Below are 21,339 nucleotides of genomic sequence, written 5' to 3'. Positions count from 1 at the left end.
AACTTCTGTTAGAAAGGTACGATCTAAACCAGTCTAGAACAGTTCCAGAGATCCCCACCGAGTCACAAAGTCTGTTTATTAAGGTGCTGTGATAGGGTAACCATATGTCCTCTTTTCCCCGGACATGCCCAATTTTCACTCTCTGTCAGGGGCGTCTGGGGGCGTTCTTGTATTGATGAAATGTCCGGTTTTTCATCCAAGAGCAGGAATCAAATCATGGGGGAGCTGTATATCCTACACACCCAGGGAGAGCCAGAAAATGGTTTCTACCTATATTATATCATTTATAAGGACTCTCAGTGTACCGGGTACTCTTTTGAGCGGAGAGCACAGAGAGCGGCAGAGCGCTGATCATTGGTGCGCTCCAGACAGTTGCGTCAAGAGCACGGTCCATTCTCAAAGTGGCTCAACTCAACAACTATAACTAACACACGGTCGTTCATGTCCGCTCATATTCTCTACTTTCTGTCTTTTAATCATGCCTGACGCGCTCCGTCATAATGTGCTGCAGTGATTTCACCTCACTGACGCAGCATCAAAATGCGCACTTCGCTTTGCGGTCAGGAGATCCCTTTCATCTGCTCAAATGTAACTGATGAGGTGAAACAGTAAGAATCCAGGCAGCAGTTTTTCTGGAGTCTTTAGAGGAGATGCGGGAAGATGAGAGACAAACAGGACAGGAAAATAGTTAAATAAAAACAAGAAAACAAAACTGTTTGAAAAGTAAAATGTAGTTAGATTTATCTCCACTACACATTTTAGAAAGCAATAAGTTATGCACGTAATATTTATAGATTTGATACAATTCAGATCACCTTCAAAACAGTCACACACCCAGGGCCGTTTCAAGGTGTTGCCATAGTGTGACATTATCGATAGGCACAGATCACGTCCTCTTTTTTGGAAATGGAAATGTGGTCATCCTATGCTGTGTTCAACAGTGTCAAAAGCTGCCGAAAGATCTAACAGTACTAACACTGTAAACTCCCCATTGTCTGCAGCCATCATGATGTCACTGGAAACTTTAAGCAAAGTTGTTTCTGTTGAATGCTTTTGACGAAAACCAGATAGGGCTTTGTCTAAACTATTGTGTAGTTCCAGAAAAGTGAACAATTGATCTTCCACAACTTTTTGCAATATTTTAAAGATAAAGTGTAATTTAGAACTGGGTCTGTAAGTTTTTGGCTGAGATAAGTCCAAACTGGGTTCAAAAACTGCATGTTTGAAAACAGATGGAACGTGGATTTCCAGAACTACGCAGCATAAAGGACACAGACATACTAATGTACATTAGGTATTGGACAAATATTGAACACATACTGAATATTGCATTTATGTTATTGTATAACAGGATAATGCCAGTACCAGTTTAACTGAGGAGCTATACTCTTACTGCAGAGGGGATGAGTAACCTACGGTAGTGTTCTGTTTTACATATTGAACGTCTCAGCCTTTTTTTTGTGTGCAAAATCAAACATCTACTGTATAAAACTCTATGAAGCAGATACATAATATACAGAAAGCACTTTTGTGTGAAAGCAGCACCTTAGAGACAAACGTGCAGCTCTGTTAGTTTCTGTCCATTTCATTTCTGTGTGGAATGTATTTATTGTAATGTAAAGACAACGGTGTCTGCAGTATTTAAACATTTGTTGTTTCTGTGATTTTTTTAGGTAATGCTAAATGTCAAATGTCTAAAACTACAGTTAATCTTGTCAATAATGACTACATGAAGCCACCCTAGCATACATCTGTACAGGAAAGGATTTCATGCCATCAAAAAGTGTTCTTTTCATTGTCTGTAAACCTTTTACAAGTGTATCATTAACTGGCAGGTCCCTCCAACATATTATCACACTGGTGGAGTGCTCTGAATAGATTATTCATAGAGGCTGATAACTGTGTGGGATGTCTGCGGAGGAGTGGGGGAAGAGGTATGGGCCACTGAATTACCGCTAACAGCAGCTAATGTCTTCATCACATTCACAGTAGGGCTTTATTTGAACAATCCTAGATCCATGCAGCAACTTTGGATTTTACAACCACATTCGGATTACAGAAGATGGGACGGAATAATCACAGAAAAAGTCAAAAATGTAGAAAACACTTTACTTCTAACCATGAGATTAGGTGCTTATTAGTTTCAATGTTTTTGCACATCTACAGGTGAAAATGGATAATTAGAATATGATGCAAAAGTCCATTTTTTAAATAACCCCTCTAAGACTGAGAGACCATCTAAAGGCTCAGGAACCCTTTGCAGGTGTTTGGATTAACTAGCTGATTAGAGTGTGATGCTTCCAGTCTAGAATATTGAAACTTTCATAATATTCTAATTGTCTGGGGTTTTGAATGTGTGGGTTTCATAGTCTATCTAATATGTTAGTTTCACCTTTTAGGTTGAATTACTGACATAAAAGAACTTTTGCACCAGATTCTAATTTTGTGGATTTTGTTAAAAAAGCTAAACACTGTGGTCATATTCCCTCCATGAATTAAATGCACACATCAACATCAACAATGAACAATCTGAGGTCAGGAATATCCAACAGTAAGCAAACCAGAGTAGTTCCTGTTAATTTAGTAACATGCTCAGAAAATTTGTCATAGTTGTAGCAGAAAATATAAAATGGGGAGTTTTGATACGTTTAATGCTCCAACCACTGGAGCAATCCCTTATGTGCTTTTGACTGAGGGACCATCATTAGTTCTCTCCTCACATCCAACACACGAAAAGGAGAGAGAGAGAGTGGAAAAAAGTTGTTAAAATGCTTTTAAAAGAAGATAGCTCATGGCTGAATTGTAGTCCTTCCTCACCTGGGAGACATTACTGCAGAGACACATTGGCCCACTTCCATTTCCCAGAGTTACCATTACACCTGGATTTCAAGTGACCCCGTTGACCTTTAATTTTAGGTTGCAACAGGCCGTGGGTGAAATATTCCCCTAAACTTGGCACAACCTTCGAAGACTCCAATGTGCCAGAATGTGCTGATGTCTAAAAGAAGCTGCTCGTAGATACGTTTTCTATTTAGAATATAAAATAAAATAAAATTAATACTGTTAGCATTTTAAAAGAGAAATTACTTCCTCTTGTTGTGAACTTTTATTGTCTAGGAGGAAATCCAGTCTGACTGAAGACTCATATTTTTATGTATTAAACCACTGATTTACATCTTCAGCAAACATAGATTCATTTAAAATGTCCTCTTTTTGTTTCAGTTTCATTATGCACTGGCAGACTGCATGTTGTTTGTCAACCAAACCTAGTGTCTTGATGTCCAAACATCAAGAAGATTTCAACATTTCTATTGTTGATAAAACACTTCACTTTTCTTCTGTAATAATAAGGCTGCATGTCTTGTAATACCACTATTGCACATATACAGTACATTGTAATGCTAATGTGCAGCTCTAATATACCATGTTCACTGATTCAGCAGGTGTTACTCCAACATCTTCAGTTTAGCAAGGCTAAAACCTTTATTATAACAATATTATAATGTACATTTGTACGGTGCTTTTCTAAGTCAGTGGACTCCAAAGTGCTTTACACTACCATTATTCACACACTGATGGCCATTGTAGCCACAGCTGCCCTGAGACAGTGACAGAAAAAAACCTGCCTCTGTGCCACCTGCCTCTCTGTCCACCACCAGCAGACTGAAGTGTCTCTATGTGCCCAAGGATACAGTGGAAGGAGCCTGGGTTTGAACTGGCAACCCACCAATTGTAGGGCAAACTCCTAACCCCTGAGCCACTGTGAGCTTTCAAAGAGGCAGGACATAAAAGAAGCCAGTTGGGCAATATCTTTTGAAAGCTCTAAAATTTCCAGTTGTTCTACCAAAGATCTGCATCCATGTTTGAACCAGTCATCAACATTCACATATGTAATACCAGGATCTGTAACCATTCCAAAGAAAAGAGCCATTTTTGCCATATCTACAGATAATTCAAATTTCCATGGAGCCACTAATGTAACTCAATAAATCAAGATTACAGTCACTCCGTAGATTTACCACAGGTTGCATTTTGATACTTTGAGTTTGGCTAAAGTAAAGTTCGGTATCAGATAATTACCAATTCTTGTTCAGAACTTTGCTGAGCAATTTCTAAATAAAGTAGGAAGTAGGGGTTGTATGAACTAGTCGACTCGTCGACTTCACTGCTCTGTAGTGACTTTTTATGCCCGGTCATCGACTAGTCGCTGTCACGCGTCAAGATGCAGTCCTCGGAAAAGACAGCAGGTGATGAGCCCCTGTGCGTTGGGAGGCAACGCGCTGTGCCAGAGCGTCGGTACTGACACCCGCCGTAAAACAGACATTTAACCAAATATTGACCTTTACCCTCTTGCAATTTAACCTTCTCCTCACCGCCATCCTAACCTTAACCAGCTTGCGTATGCAAAGCTCTGATCGTTGACGCGCTCCAGACATCTGCGTCCTGAGCACGGCCACAGTAACATTATCAAATTAGGTGTCACCACCTCAAAAACAAATTTAACACGCGATCGTTCATGTCGGCTCATTTCCTTTTATGTTTTCTGTCTTTTATTTGTGCCTGATGCTTTTCGCTGCTGTGGAGCGGAGCATCACCTGTTGTGTCCTCCGGCTGGTGCGCAGCGCGCACTCCGCTGTTTTTGCGGTCGGTAGATCTTTTAGAACTGCAGTTCAAAGGTAACTCATAAGGTGAATATATATGAAGCAAGGTAGCCGTTTTTCTTTAGGATTGAGAGGAGATGCAGGAAGATGAACAGGACAGAAAAATATAGTCAAATAAAAACAAGTTTGTTTTTGTACCTGGTGGTTGCAACGAACAGACACCATTGAAGGTAATCAGAAGTGACAAACAGAAAATGAAATAATTATTTTAACGTTTAGAGCAGCAGGAACTCTAACCCCGGGTTTCCACGGGAGCCGTCAGCAGCACGTTACTGCAGCAGCACGTCTTGCTCGCGTAAGCTGCTGCTTGGCCCTTCCCACGAGACACGAAGCAGCAGGGGAGCAGCTGTCACCGACCGAGCACGAAGTCACACGAGTGACTTCGTCAGTAAACACAACAACAAGCAGGAGAAAATTACAACATGGTTTGTGTTTTATGTTCTGTCCGTTTTATAATCGCCAATACGGACCTGAAAAACAAAGGAGACCGCTAGCTAGGTGATAACTTCTCACGGGGCCGCATAGTTAGTAACTTTTTTTAAAAGTAAAGCAACCGGAAAGCAGTACGTTCTTTATTCTGAAAATCTCGGTAGCTTCTCTCCATTTCCGCGTCCGATTTCCTGTCTTTCCTTCCCCAAAAATGTCGAACTTGACCCGTTTCAGAGGCGTCGCGCATAGAAAATAGAACCGGCGCGTAAAGGCCGCGACATGCTGCTCCTGAGACGCAGCCGACTCGCGCTGCTGACGGCTGCCGACGGCTCCAGTGGAAAAGGTTCTGTTGACCACAGCGGTTCCTATCAGCAGCTATGACGTGCTGCTGCAGTAACGTGCTGCTGACGGCTCCTGTGGAAAGCCGGGGTGAGAGGCTGCAGACGCATCGGTGAGTTTGCGGCCGCTGCACAGGGGGAGGGGGGAGAGGGCTGAAGCGGAGCAGTATAGATGCAGAAACTACAGTTGTTAAAAGAGATGTGTAACTTTGAAAATGTGGGCGCAATTTTTAATTGCCAAAAACTCCAGCAAACCAAACAAAATATGTCATCACAGATAAATTTAGCATTTTAAATGTTGGTTAAAGAATTTTTATGTCTGTGAAAAAGATTTACTATTGAAAAGAGTTTTCTTTGTCAAACCAACTAAACATTTCCTTTACCAAGCACTGTTTTGCAGCATTGCTTTTTAAAATTCTTGATGCATTCGAAGAAACCAAGGGCTCTACGATTTAATCATGTCCCAGATTTAAACAACTAAAGGTTCAGGTGTGACACTTGTCGAAGGCCAGAGACACTTGCTGAAGATAAAACAGCCAGGCAGAAGATCTAGGTGACAGCTGGAAGTTCGTGTATGTACATTAAGCAGTGTATCAAGCTTTCTAATGCTAAACAGGACCCTGGAATTCTAATTGTGTTCCTGTTAATCAACACAACTGACAACAGGCCAGGGAAGCTCCAGAGACCTGGAAGGAAATCTATTAACATACAATGTGTTGTTGTGCTTGTTAAAATAATGGGAAGGCTTTGGGGCGGGGGTAGCTGGGGTAGGTGCATTGTTCTCCTCGCTGTTGCTTCAGTTAATTGCACATCCGAAGCCTTTAAAGCCGTGCGGAAGTTTATGCAGTTTGACAAGCTTCATGAAGTCTTGAACTCCACACTCCCAATGAATTGTGTCTCTGGGTAATCCTAATTGAACATGTATTGGCCACGCGGCTTACGCTGTTTCGGCACTTATTAATAGCACACCAAAGAAGAATTCTGATGTGGTTTCTGCTAGTGAAATGAGAGATAAACAAGAGTCCAGATCTCATTGGCCTGCTGAGCCAATAATGTTCGACTTGTCACTACAACTCCCCTAATTGGGCCCTAGGTGAAGGCTGGATGGGGCTTTGGGGAGTGACTGACCTTACTTTTAATCTATTCTAAAAAAAAAATCGTGGTGCTGTTCTGACGGTCTGTGTTCTCTAATAAAAATACCAGCATTTGCAGTCTGATTTAGGATATTTCTGTAGTTTCAACAGCAGGTTCTGATAACCCATTGACTTTTAAGGAACATACTTTAAAGGGGTCAGATCACGCTATTTTAAACCTATGGGAGCAAAGGTAGGCACAATGCACGATAGAATATGACCGTTGGCACAATTGAAATGTCATTCATTTAATTTTTGAGTTATCTTGATCAGCCTGAATTTATACCCAGAACTCAAATGGTTTGATTTAGCAAAACTCTGCCCATGCCTGCGCTGACAAAACACACCTATAACAGTGTCTTAGGGAAGGCTGATGATAGACTGACTTTGGTATTCCGGTGGTTTAAGCACCTGCCTTTTGTCTTGTTTTGCCATGAGCTGATGCGGGTTTGACTCTCAGTGGTGTCGGCAGTCATTTATTTTGCCACCTGAAGCACATTTCATTTACTTATTTTTTAATTTTATTAATTATTTTCTGCAAAATGTTTTGTGTCTCTAAAGAATTTAGTCATTCACAAGCAACATTTTAGCTGATTTACTCTGATCACCTCACATGGACTCATACTGGCAAAAGAAAAAATCAAGAAAGTAAAAAAATCTGATTAGTCCTTAACAGCTGAAAACATCATACTGACAAGTGTAGCTAAAAACAAAGAAAAATAGGTTACTGCCACGATCGAGAGGTCAACCTGTGCAAAACTACATGCTAGCCCAGCACTCTAACCATTACAGGATTCAGTTTAAATTGTTGCTTTTTGTTTATAAATCACTTTATGGTCTGGCCCCTCCTTATATAGATGATTTATTGTCACCCTACAATCCTACCAGGAATTTGCGGTCGGGCTCACAGTTTTTATTATCAGTTCCAACGGCTCGCCTAAAGACGAGAGGAGATAGGGCGTTTTCAGTGGCCGTTCCTACACTCTGGAACAGTCTTCCTCTCCAGATCAGGACCTCACAAAGTCTGGATGTCTTTAAGTCCTTGCTTAAAACTCATTTATTCAACCTAGCTTTTATGTTGGATGATTTAATTTTGTCATTGTCATTCTTTCTCATTTTTATTGATTTTATAATTGTATGATGTAATGTTGTTTTTATCCTAACTTGCTGATTTTTATGGTTTTATGGTTTTTAGTTATACTTGTTTGCGATTTTATCTTCTGTGTTGTACAGCACTTTGGGTTGCGGAAGCAATAATAAGTGTGCTTTACAAATAAATGTGACCTTGACCTTGACCTTGACCTACACTACCAAGTTGATTACAATACAATAGTTGCCTAAGACACGTATCCTGTGCTGATGCTTATGTGCATCATTATAGACAGGACACACGGTGTTTTGTCCGCAACGCAGAAGTAATTTGTCAGAATATTCAGGTTTCAGAACCGAGACCGGACCAGCTTCGGGGGAGGAGAAATGCCTTGTGAGGCAAGTGGGCTACTTTCTCCTGGATGCAGGGAAATTTTTACATGGACCAAATTGATGCTGAGGCACGAAAATGCATGAATGCAGCCCAAAACAGGTTTGGGGGTATTTCTTATGAGGAAATGAAAATATAACATGGTAAAAAAAAGCTCCAAAAGTTGGATTTTTCCATGATTTGGCCCCTTTAAGATGGTGGTCCCCAACCTTTTTTGCACCAGGGACCGGTTTCGCATCAGGCAATATTTTCACGGACCGGTTTTTAACACGTGGCAGATAAATACAAGAAAATAATATCATATGACCAGCATAAAGACTGTGGTAATTTTTAATGTCACAATAAATGTGAATCCAATGTGCACTTGTAACCTCATCAGCATGAACACAAACTACAATCTACTTAACGGTTATGTTGGTTAAGTTTTAACCAGTTGTAATGTTAATAAATGGTATGTTGGGTTATGAATAAATACATGAATTGCTTTAAGAGCTATTTATATTATTAACACCACTTGTGACCACTAAGCTGTGATACTCTATTTAAATATAGGATATCACCTTGCCTGGTCTTTATTTGTTTTAGTCAGAAGATTCTAGGATTCTTTTATGTTTATATGTTTATGTTTATGTATTTAGCAGACACTTTTGTCCAAAGCGACTTACAAGTGTAATAATAATAATATTGTTTTATTCATTAAGGAATTGTACACACTATGTTTTGATTCAAGAAACAGTCAGGCTTATGAAAATAAGAATTTATTTTACAAACAATTAAGACAAATTGTTTAAACTATTATTTACTGTGAGTGGATGCGAACTACAGGATGGTGTCTGGTGAACTTATGTGTGAATATAATGTAATGGAGTCAGAATCTCCGTTTCTCAGAAAGCTGTTGTTATTAAGCTATCTTGCTGCGTTCTACATCACCCGTTCTGGGGACCCCCGTTTGGATCCAAGATGTCAAGGAGCCAACGACCCCACTGCACTTGGTTCGTAGAGAAACCTTGATGCGAACAAATCAGTCCTGAGATGTCTCCGGGTCACAACGATAGATGAAACCGAGCATCTTAAAAATAACTCTGAAGGAGTTTGCGTCAGCTTTGTTCTGCAGGGTCTGTATTGTTGTTCTCAGCTTCGCAGGTGCGAAAGAGGTTTAAAAAGTCCATGCTTTTGTTCTTTTTAAAACACAGAAACAGTTTTTTTTACCGGTTTTGAAAGACGTGTAAAAATCCTTGCTGGTTAAAGAGGTTTGCTCAGGTGGCCGGTCTAAAGCTTTTCCTCTAGAACTCTCGAACTGTTGAACTGTTCGAACTGAGGGAAAAAACCAGAGTAAACTAGCTTTAATGGATTGATGTTATATTGAATAGCCAACCAAAAGTTGACAAGTTTGAGGATATTACCAAGCATCTCAGAGACACACCCTCTTTGATATGGAGACTATGAATCTGGGCAAAAGGTTAACTATGTGTGTCATGCGTCAAATTAACTTTACTCGGTCTTTGTGTGAGTGCAAATGTTATGACCTTGTCCAGTAAACATGCTAAACATATCATTAAGCACAGATTAATGAAACATTTCACTGTATTACAATTATTATAAGTAGCAATAAGCAACATCCATTCAATGATTATTTTTAATTATAACATCTTCTTTCTTCTGGGAATACAGGAGTTTATTTTATGAGTTCCTCTGTAAAGGGGACCTTGGTAGGAGAGAATGCTATTGTTTATTTTTTTTATTATCTCTCAGAGCTGCAGTCCAGCTGGTGTGAAGAAGCAGGCTCTGATTTAAAGGGATTACGTGCAGACTTCCAGTCTCCTGTGAAGGGAAAATATTGTAGGTTGTGTCATAGCTATGGGTAAGTTGACCTGGCTGTGAATTTGACCTGTGGGATCTCAAAATCAGGCCATTTCGTGACGTTACATGGTTAAGTTAAGTTAAGTCTTAACTAACATTGCATTTCCACTCTCCCTAATGGCCTTGGTTTATATGGCAATTTAAGAACATGCTTTCAAGGTAAGATTCACCAAAAACAATTATAAAGTGAATGAAAAATACAACTCACCAAGGCTGCATCAATGGGAGCCTTGAGCTTGTTTCTGTGTGACGAGACGGTCCCATCTAGGAGTAACGGGAGATAATGAAACCCGAAGTGTGTTGCTTATATCCAGTTTATTCCGTAATTTGGTTTTAGTTGCTGTCATTGCAGAAAACCCTGTTTCACACAGGTAGGATGTTGGAAATGGTAACAAGGTTTTCAATGCTGTTGTGGCGATTTCGGGGTATTCCACCATGACTTTAATCCAAAAAAACTAGCAGAGCTGTTGTCTCAAACATTCTTTTCAGTCTGCCATCATTTGTGATCTCCAGCAGTTGATCTTCTTCTTGCACAGAGAGGCTCGATTCATCTGGTTTGTTGACAAACGGGTCACAAACCCATTCCTTGGTCATGCGTGGGTCTTTTCTGGTTGGAAAGTAGCGATCAAACTCTTTTAAAAGCACAGACAGGTGATCCTGCATCAGCTGGGAGCATGACGGCTCAGGCTCAGTCTCTTCCAACAGTCCTGATAATGTTGGAAACATGTCAAATGTCCCCCTGTTCACGCTCCGTCCCCACAGATCCAGTTTTGCTTTAAACGCACCTACTTTATCTGCCAACTTGAAGACAGTTGTCATTTTCCCTTGAAGTGACAGATTTAGTTCATTGAGAGCGCTGAATATGTCGCATAAGTAAGCAAGTTTTGCAACCCATTGCTCATCACTGAAATGCTCTGCTAGCGGTTGTTTAGTAAAAACTGATATTATTATTGCATTGATATTAATGTCTTGACTGCTAAAACATCTGGTGCCTTATTAACAATGTTTAAACGCAGCTTCATCCTGTTGACAGTCTCCACCCGTCTCCACAGGGAGGACTGACCTTGCCTCAGACCAGCTTGATCTGGTTTATCAGTAACACTCCCATGAGAAAAGTCTAGAAACTGCTTTGTTGATTTAGTGTGTGCACCTGGAGCTGCAACTCCCTTCACTGGCAACATCCCGCCTGAAGGTCTACATAATAGTTTAAGGAATGTGATTTGTGTGTGTGTCTTCAACATTGTGTGTGTGTTTTCAATACATGCTGTTGGAGGGCTTCGGTCTGACGAGAGCGATCTGAATTCATACTTGGTGTGTATTGATTTTCCTCTCCATTTTGCAAAGTCTAAATTGATTGTTTATAATTGGTATTGGTGTTGAATGATTGATTACTATAACCCCCTGTGCATTAAACTTTCCCTAAGGTAATCCTGGATTGATAAAATTACCTAACAGCGGTGACTTTTTTTCTGAGAGAAATCTCTGCAGCGGCTCTCGTAATTCAAACACTCTGGTCAGCGATCTCCCTCGGGAGAACCATCTTATTTCTGTGTATAAAAGAAGGCGTCTGTGCTCTGCGTCCATCTCCTCACAAAGCTGCTCGAGCAGGCGCGAGTTACGGGCGTGTGCTTTGATGTGGTTAATAACTTTAACAACATCATTCAATACACAGCTAAGTTCTGGTGGCATTTTTTGGCTAGCCAACATTTCCCTGTGAATGACACAATGCGTAAACTCACATTCAGGGGCAACTTCTTTAGTCCGTGCAGTTAAACCAGACAGCCATCGGTCATGGCGGCAGCGCCGTCTGTTCATATGCCGACACAATAGGACCATTTCAGTTTTCCTGATACATAATCATCCAGTGACTTGAATAGTTCTTCGCCTGTGGTTTTTGTCGGCAATGATAGTGCACATAACATATCCTCATGCAGGTCCTGATACAGACATCGAACATTAACAAGTAGAATTGCTTTGTTTTCGATATCTGTAGATTCATCTACTTGGAGTGCATACCACGGTATGCATTAATACTCTCCAACAGTTGTGAATTAATGTCATCCGCTATTTCCTCAATGCGTCGAGTGATGGTGCTGGCTGAAAGAGGCACCTGTGCTATTTTTTTACAGCTGCTTCTCCGAGAAGTTCACGACAAATGTCTTTAGTGGCAGGGAGCATCAAATCTTCACCAACAGTGAAAGGCTTTTTAGCCTTAGCAATTTGGTTAGCCACCAAGTATGATGCTTTGAATGCGCTTACTTTTGTTGATGGGGTGGCTCTCAGTAATTTATTGTGCTCTTCTTGCTCACGTTTTTTCTATCAGAATACTCCAAAGGCTTGCCTTTTAATGCTGGGTGTTTGGTCTCCAAGTGGCGAAGCAGTTTTGAAGGCTTCATTGCCCCATTAGAGAGCTGTTTGCCACATATAACGCAGAGCGGGCTTGGAGCCTGGGAATCTCCTGCCGCGATGAATCCATATTTCAAGTCGAACTCCTAGTATTGTCTTTTAAATACAGCTTTCTTCTTTTTGGGAGTCGTGGTCTCCTCACTGGGCCATTTCCCCTTCACAAAGAAATTTTCTAGAGATGCTTGTTTTTTTACTCATTTTGCTAGCATAAGGGTGCGTTGTGTTTTGAGCGGTGCCGTACTACGTGACCCAGACAGGCTTCTACGCATGCGTCAAGAGTGAGAGGAAGGCGGATGTAATTAAGTGACTCCGGTCATTTTTCAAAAATAAAATTCACTGTGTAAGTTTCTTTTTCTGTGCGGCCCGGTATCAAATGACCCAAGGACTGGTGCCGATCCTTGGTCCGGGGGTTGGGGACCTCTGCTTTAAGAGGCCTTAAATGCTTAGTAAATGTTATTAAATGGAAAAACATTCTTGACCTGTGATTCTGAGTAGTTTTTGTGAAATTTAGGTCAACAGTAGTGGTTTGTTTTGCAAACAATTTAGCCTATAAAGCAAGACAACTTGCCCAGTTATTGTTTATTTGTTTTCTACTTGATCCAAGCTATGGCATCATGTAATGTTTTACATATTTTTGATGAAATTCAATGACTGTACATGCTTATTGTGCTTCACATTTGACCAAATTTAAGTCGAGGTAGTTTCAAGTGTTGGAATTGGTTAATTAGAAATTTCTTCAATGCTTGTCAGACCAAACATAAATATTTATACACTTACACTTCTTTTGAGGAAATGTAGAAAACTCTGAATACTAGTCCTCACAACTTGTGACAGACCATTCTCCCTTCCTCTCAGGAGTAGCTACTGTTCTCAGAGGCTTCAAAACTACGCCTTTCCTTCTCAGCAGAGATTGGCAGCCCCAAGGGAGGACATCTACATCCTGCCAGCTCACGGGCCGAGGCGCAGACATGTACTGTCACACATGCCCTTCCACCAGGTCGCCAAACTTGTGTGGTTACATACAATGTGCGCTGACCTTCTCAGACCTTTTTTCAGTAAAATGTTTGGCAGGTTTTGAATTTTTACCAACTCTGTACCCCCCCGGGTTTAAAGTCTAACAAAGAATGTGTGAATCTGTCACAAAGGCTGATGTAAGGCCAAGCCAGAAGTCGTGACGATGTCATCCTGGAAAATGCAGACAAAATAGAACTTATACAGAACATATAGGAACAATAAAACCGTGGTGGTGAGACACAATTCCAACCACAGGAAGAATGAGCCAAACCACAGCACAGCATTGTTAGACTGAAGAGTGGGATTTTATTTGAAATTTCAGATTATATGGCAGCAAGGGTGCCCCCAAGGGGTGACGAGGAGTGGCCATGGTCACCCCTAGAAAATTGCTGGTCCCCCAGGAAAAGCCAGTGTTAACAAATCATATTAATGTTCAGTCAAACCATATATTAATCTTATTTATTCAAGACATCATTGTAAAACAAAATAAAAATATTATAATTAATGGGTAAAGAAATAGTCAGAATACAAAAAATATACATATATTTCTGCTGCTCACCATTAAAAAAAGTTTTTATCTCTGTAGTTTTTTTTGTGTGTGAACACAACAACACAGGTGAATAAACACAAAAAAAACAACAAAAAAAAAAACAACAACAACATTTAAATGAAATTTGGGGTAACATTTGAAATAACTGAAATGAATTTGTCTAAAATGTTTGCGTTTGTAAAATTTAAGTTAAATGTTTTGGATACGTACTGTATTTTAATAAAAATGAATAAAGGCACAATGCAGTAAATCGCCACAGGCTAAATTCTCCAAGAGTTACCACAAGATCCAATTTGGTGTGCCACCTGTTACGACCTAAACCAGGTTTAGGATCCTGGGAGGTCTAACACAGGAATGTGACCGCAAAACAGGGAGCACTACACCAAATCACATTTGACAAAACAAACCTACGGGAGAAAACGACAACACAGAATGATGAAGACAAAAATGATATTCCACAAATGTTCTAACTAAATATTGCCCTTAAACCATCGGCCTTAATGTGTGCTTATCTGCGCCGAAACTGGAGATTCATCCAGAGAATCAAATTACGAGGCCTTCCCAGAAACAAAGGGGGAGCAAACTCAACCAGACAGTAATCACCCTCCACAACATAACAACACGCGGAAGTGAGAACATACGGCTTTCCCTCAGGTTATGTCCAAACCGTCTGGATAATACCCCCGAGCCTCCAAAGTTCCAAGAGAAAAGAAAACCCGTTTCCTCCTCTTTCCTTTCCTGCTCTCTCCTTCTCGCTCGCTTGTGAGCGTGATGATTTTATGCGCTCCAGCTGGGGAATTCCTGACAGTGTTCAGCTGTGCAGAGGGAGGCCGGGCGCTCTCCATGGTGCTGAACCGGAGTAGTGCAGAGGAGGCTGGGTGCAGGCACACTCTATACTGGAGGGAAATCCAAGGCTCGTAACACCACCTCAAAAATTTCTTTGGCCCCATCTGACCACCTCTGTCAAATTTTTCTGGGGGCGCCCCTGTATGGCAGCAATGTACAATAATAATAATAATAATAATAATAATAATAATAATAATAATAATAATTATTATTATTATTATTATTATTATTATTATTATTATTATTATTTAACACAAAACAAACAACACATACATTTTGAGAAAACATAGATCAAGAAATGCACAATTTGTTCATTTAGAGTTAAACTATATTTCAATAAGCCCTAATTATTATGAAATATGAAATATTATGAAAAATAGTATTGACAAATGGAATTTTTTTTAAATTTCACAACTATTTCTGCATCATTAACCAAAGCCCTCTAGTCTCAATGCAATCCTACAATCAAAGTAAATTGTGTCCTGATTTTATTTTATAAAAACCGATTAGTGTAAACATTGGAAAATTGTGAAAATGAATGCATCCATCCATTTCCATCTGCTTATCGGGGTCGGATCACGGGGCAGCAGCCTAAGCAGAGAGGCCCAGACTTCCCTCTCCCTAGGGCCAGTTCCTCCGGGGGAATCCCAAGGCATTCCCTGGCCAGCAGAGAGACATCGTCCTGCCAGCGTATCCTGGGCTTTCCTTTATGTCTTCTGCGGGTTGGATGTGCGTGAAAACCTCATCAGAGAGGCATCCTAACCAGATGCCGGAGCCCAAGGGCAGAAATCCCATTTCAATTTTGGGGGGACAATAAACAGTAAAACTTCAGAGAGTAATTGGGGGGGGGACGTGAAAAAAAAGCTCTCTACATACAACACTGTATGTCCTTATAAGAGACTGACCCGAGATTCTGTGCCTGTGTCTGACAGGCTCTGGCTGCCCGTGCTCAAGTGACTGGACTTTGCCTAATGAAGCCATTTAGAAACAATTTCATAGGCATTTCATTTCTTTCTTATAGATGTCTTTATCAAAATGCAAGTTTCTACTTACGTGACGTTCTGAAGCATTAAAAAATGACCTGATGTCTGCCGTTTTTCCTTTCTCTGCTATTTCAACTGACCTGCTCTGCTGAGAGTTGGACAGCAACACACACACAGATGGGATATTGTCATTAGAACGGAGCTGGAGGACATTGATCAACAATAATATCTTGCCAATTTTGTACATCTCCATAAGCATCCTTTCTTTTTGTTTTCATTTCAATAACAAGACTGTGGCCTAAAACGGAATAAGCAATTCAGAATAAAGATTTAAAAGTAGATCATTAATAGTTGAAGCAACATGTCCTGAAATGACACGGCTATTAGCTGACCAGCAGCTACACATGTGGACGGATGCAAAGCATTAATTTTAAGTACTAAAACATATCTAACTTTTTCACAACAAAGAGAGAGAACATAAATGTCAAATTAAAATTTTATTAAATCACATAACATGAATGCTACTAAAATCCAAATAGTTCCATATTGATTTTAATATATTTGAAATTTTCCTTCTAAATATGTCTAGAAAAAATAACAAACTTCAAATCAGCTTTCACAAGTCAAGTATCAAAAATGACTGAAATCTCTTTAATAAATCATAGAAATGTTTGTAGGCTATTAGAGAATAACTCTGTAATATTTAATAACTTTATCTAAGTCCTACTAAACGAAAAGATGCACAAAATCTAAAAATATATTCTTGAAATATTTGTTTCATTTTAATAATAAAAATTAAAAACCTTTACTTTACAAATACACTAAACATATACATTCTCCTCAGTTTAATCGATCTCTCACTTTTCTCAGTTTTCATAGTGTTTTTGGGTCTGTGTGGCCAACGGGATCTTTGGCTCTATGTTTTACACTGAGAGCTTTGAGCAGCGTGCCTCCACCACACATTTGCTGCAACCAGCTCATCCCTAAGCTGCACGGTGCACCTGCACTTTGACATATTGTAAACAACTGCAGAGCCTGGGGAAGACGGGATAAGAGCGGTTAAACGCTGTGGTTTTCCATACATCGGACCAGTTAGTTTTGATTCTACCATATTCATCTGCTAAATAGGATGAAACGCGGACATTTTCATCGATCTATAAATGCTCCGCAGATTCCAGGGGCAGACTGTGAAAGCGTACGTGTCCGGAAAAAGGAACTTTTTATCTCCTTAGTGAATGGAATAATAATAGCGGAATAATCCTGGAATGACCAGAGAACATGAAGTGACAACTTTTTTTTTTTTTTACTGTGGTGGTGGTAGTCTGTCATAAAGGGATCTCCGACCGGTGATCAAAATCTAAAGATAATCGGTGTCTATGTTTGACATTTATGACCACATTTGACATACATATTTAAGTTTGTAGAACAAGCGTGTGATAAATGACTTACTGCTGGAAACCGCTGGCTTTTTGATTCCCGCCTCCTGTGAGCCTGCGGGCTGCTGTGAAGCTGTGAGCGGGGCAGAGCCGGCAGCCCCGCCCGTTGGAAACAGCGTGTGTGGACCGACCGTACCAACTTGAGGAATTGGGGGGGGGGGGGACACTATAATTTCTCAACAATTAAGAACACATTGTTTTGTATTTGCTGACTAACTTTTACGTTGTGGTTTTAGAAGACAATACAGGTTTACTGATAGCATTTATCTGTTTACAATAACTTTTGTGGGGGGCACAACTTTGTGTGAGCGGGGGATCTCCGCCTATGCCGGAGCCACCTCAACTGGCTCCTCTCGATGTGGAGGAGCAGCAGATCTACTCCGAGCCCTCAGATGACCGAGCTTCTCACCTCAGAGAGAATTATAAGACACCTTTCGTCAAACTTTTTGACAGGTCTATTGTTCTTTGACCTTTTTGACCTTTCAGTCCTATTGTTCATTTGACCCTTGACCTTGCCCCCCTTTCCTATCATTAATCAAATGGACAGGTGTATTGTTCAATCTTTGCCCCCCCCTTCCGTATCATTAATCAAATGGACATGTGTATTGTTGATCGTCCAGATGGCCTAGACCCCCCACGCCGCATCATCAATGGCGTATTGTTGAACGTGTCCAGATGTCCATGATCCCCACGTCATAGGCTAATGTGTGTAATGGCGTGTGAAGTTTCTTTTTGTGATAGCCCATCGGTTCCCACAGCCCCCCTCCCTTCTGAGTGTAATCCTATTGTGTATAACTCTTTAAAAGCTCAGATCTGTCCGAATGGTGAAAAGCCGAGCTCTAAGAAAAAATGATGAACCACGAGGAGCTGAATGAAGCACCAAGCCGCGCTGAAGAAGTGTCTACTACATCCGACGCTTCAACTTCAACTCAAAAAGTGCCTTCTGAGTGTAATCCTATTGTGTATAACTCTTTAAAAGCTCAGATCTGTCCGGATGGTGAAAAGCCGAGCTCTAAGAAAAAATGATGAACCACGAGGAGCTGAATGAAGCAACAAGCCACGCTGAAGAAGTGTCTGATATGTTCCTCACCTAAATTCAACACACAGAAAGTTTTTGTCATCTAAATTGTACTGCAAATGCAGAGAAGCAATAAAAAGAAGGCCAGCCTCACCAGTGAGCAGAACCACATCAGTCTGACGCTGCAGCCTCACCAGTGAGCAGAACCACATCAGTCTGACGCTGCAGCCTCACCAGTGAGCAGAACCACCAGTGAGCAGAACCACATCAGTCTGACGCTGCAGCCCTTACATTTACCAGCCCTTACTGGCACACTATATCAGTCTAACCTCGTGGGACTTTTTATATCTCAAATAATGGATGAATCATCAGAGGCTGTAAACACACATACACACAAACTCTTCAGAGTGACACATTGTCTATGTCATTAATACTCTCTTTGAGATGTTCACGTTGGATTTCGTATGTTCAGTCTTAAACTTTGTGTTTAAATGTGTTATTTACATGCAGCTCTCAGACACTTTTTGACCAGAACTAAAACTATTGTGTAAAACTCTCTGTCCAGCAGCACCTCAAATAATGGATGAATCATCAGAGGCTGTAAGCACACACACACACACACACACACACACACACACACACACACACACACACACACACACACACACACACACACACACACACACACACTTCTCTAAGAAGTAAAAGGATTACATTCAAACATTTGTCTTTGACTAAACCATTCAAACATTTCTCTCACTTCACAAAAGCAATGGTTTACCATCCTAAACCATTTATGGTCCTGTTGTAAACCACCCTGCATACTCAAGCCTATAAGAACAAAAGTTGATCCTTACCTCAGCGTGATGCTTTTAAGATCTGTTGAGCTTTTTTAAAGTTCATTCTAAACAATTTTGCACGGCCAGCGACTTCTGACAAAGCAAATGACTTCTTTTTTTTTTGCAGGTGGCAGGAAAGTTTTAAAAACAAAGAACTGGTTGAACCAAATCGTCACAGAAACAACACACAAAAAGCAAATTACTTACTTTTTTTGCAGGTGGGCTGTATTGAAAGAGTGGCGGGAAAGTTTTAAAACAAAGTTCTGGTTCATTCTAACCAAGTCGGCATGGTAACAATTCACAAAAGCAAATGACTTGCTATTGTTTCAAAGAGCTATTTAGGTGAACAGCATCTTTGGTTCGTCAGCAGTGAAAGCTTAACCATCGCCTCCTGCCTTTAGTGTCACATTTTGTTTTCACTGTCACACACACACACACACACACACACACACACACACACACACACACACACACACACACACACACACACACACACACACACACACACACACACACACATTGCTTCCTGCCTCAGAGAAAAGATTTGATCCATTTTGTAGGACCTATAACAGCTGAAATAAATAAAAAGCTGTTTATGAGGTTTGTTTTTTGGGAGGGGTGGATTAGTAAAGTCTCAGAGCAGACGTACCTCTGGTCAAACCTTTAATGTCATACCTCTCAGAATAGTTAAACTAAGGCACATGCATGCCGTAAACGAATTTACACACGAGTGAAAGAGCTGCTACATTTTAACCAAAACATGAGCGAAGAAGAAGAATAAGAAGAACCGATGGATACGTGTTTTGAATATAGCCTTCCTCTGCTAAAAACAACGTTCGAATTGAGACATGATGAGATTTCAGGAAGAAATGTCCGGTACAAAAACGGTACGGTATTATTTTTTGGATCGTAAAGGTTTTTTTATTTCTGCTCCGGGGAGTTTTGATGAAGCAATGGATACGAGCACACACACACACACACACACACACACACACACACACACACACACACACACACACACACACACACACACACACACACACAACTCTAAACACCCATTCATACATTTGTCTACCTATACAACAAAGCAAATTACTATGTATTGTTTATAAACATTTTTTTTTCGACCAATCGCAACCGTTTTCTATTCAAGATTTTTTTTAAACAGCTGTATAAAATGTAAACCCGCATTTTCGGAGTCGTGATTTGAGGTGTAACAAGCTAAGATGACGGGTAAGTTTTTAACTCAAGACGCAAATCTTTTTTTTCTCTTTCTGGTTTAACATCTTTATTTTCAGACGCTATTGTCATATCGGACGGCGAGTGGGAAGAAATTCCTATTGAGGAATTAACTTGTAAAACTCCGGTACCTTCCCCCCTGGATGATTTGTCTAAAATTAATCGCGCGGTCGAGAATCTGAGTGAGTGGATTTTATAAATATATACATAACGTTCTTTTCTTCAGCTGAGAAATATCTCATTTTACAGAAAAGGAGGGGGTTCAACCTTACCCCGGAAGTGATAACTTTTACCCAACCACGCCTCCATCCACCAGCCGAACCGTCTTACATCCGTATCAGCCCAGCCATACCGTCAGATCACACGGGAATGCGAACGTGAAAGCTGTTCGTTACAGGATCATCACGCCGCAGACGATCCTCGAAGCTGGTAAGTGATTACAAAATAGCGATTAATAAGTCAGAGATGTGTCGTTCATATTTATCGTTTTTATTCTCCAGAGCAAAGGCCGACGGCCTACGCACCCCCAATATCTCAGCCCCCACCACCACCTCCAACCCCTTCTCATGCGCAGACGGATGGTAACAATAAAAAAAACAACTGATTAATAAGTCAAAGATGACTCCTTCACATTTACCGTTGTTTTTTATACTTTCAGAACAACATCCGACAGCCGCTTCAATATCTCCGCCCACACCTCCTCCTCCTCCTCCCCCTTCTCCAGCACAGGGTAAGAGATTTATAAAAAGGTGGTTATTTACTTCAAAGATGATTCGTTCATATTTTTCCTTGTTTTTATTCTTTCAGAACAATCCGACAGCGACTCTGAAACCGCTGAACGTGCTCCTGAGCAGTCAGCCGGTAAGCTGTTTCACAAAACCGCTCTGCAGAGTATATTAAATTTTTGAAGTAAAAAAGATGATGTTTTTTATCCTTTCAGAACAACCCACGACCGACGAAGAGAACGCCCCACCTCCTGCACCTGTACAGAGTAAGTTAAATTTATATATATAATTTATTAAAAGCTCGTTCATTTTATTTATTTTTATTTATTTTTTCATCAGAAAAACGGTTGAAGAAGAAGAAGCGGGGCAGATTTACGCCATT

At 40.5% G+C, this 21,339-nt stretch overlaps 1 long non-coding RNA gene across 1 annotated transcript; it reads left to right on the top strand.

Annotated features, from left to right (window-relative positions):
* The first annotated feature begins 18,041 nt into the window (after window positions 1–18,041).
* LOC139070070 (uncharacterized) lies at window positions 18,042–21,052 on the top strand. Its single transcript, XR_011520725.1, has 3 exons — window positions 18,042–20,414; window positions 20,482–20,813; window positions 20,891–21,052. It is a non-coding gene; the product is annotated as an uncharacterized lncRNA (long non-coding RNA).
* The last annotated feature ends 287 nt before the right edge of the window (window positions 21,053–21,339 follow it).

Source organism: Nothobranchius furzeri, chromosome 5, assembly GCF_043380555.1.
Source record: "Nothobranchius furzeri strain GRZ-AD chromosome 5, NfurGRZ-RIMD1, whole genome shotgun sequence".
Taxonomy (NCBI): Eukaryota; Metazoa; Chordata; class Actinopteri; order Cyprinodontiformes; family Nothobranchiidae; genus Nothobranchius; species Nothobranchius furzeri.
Note: the sequence above shows the minus strand (reverse complement) of the source record. Positions and strands in the feature narration are given on the sequence as shown.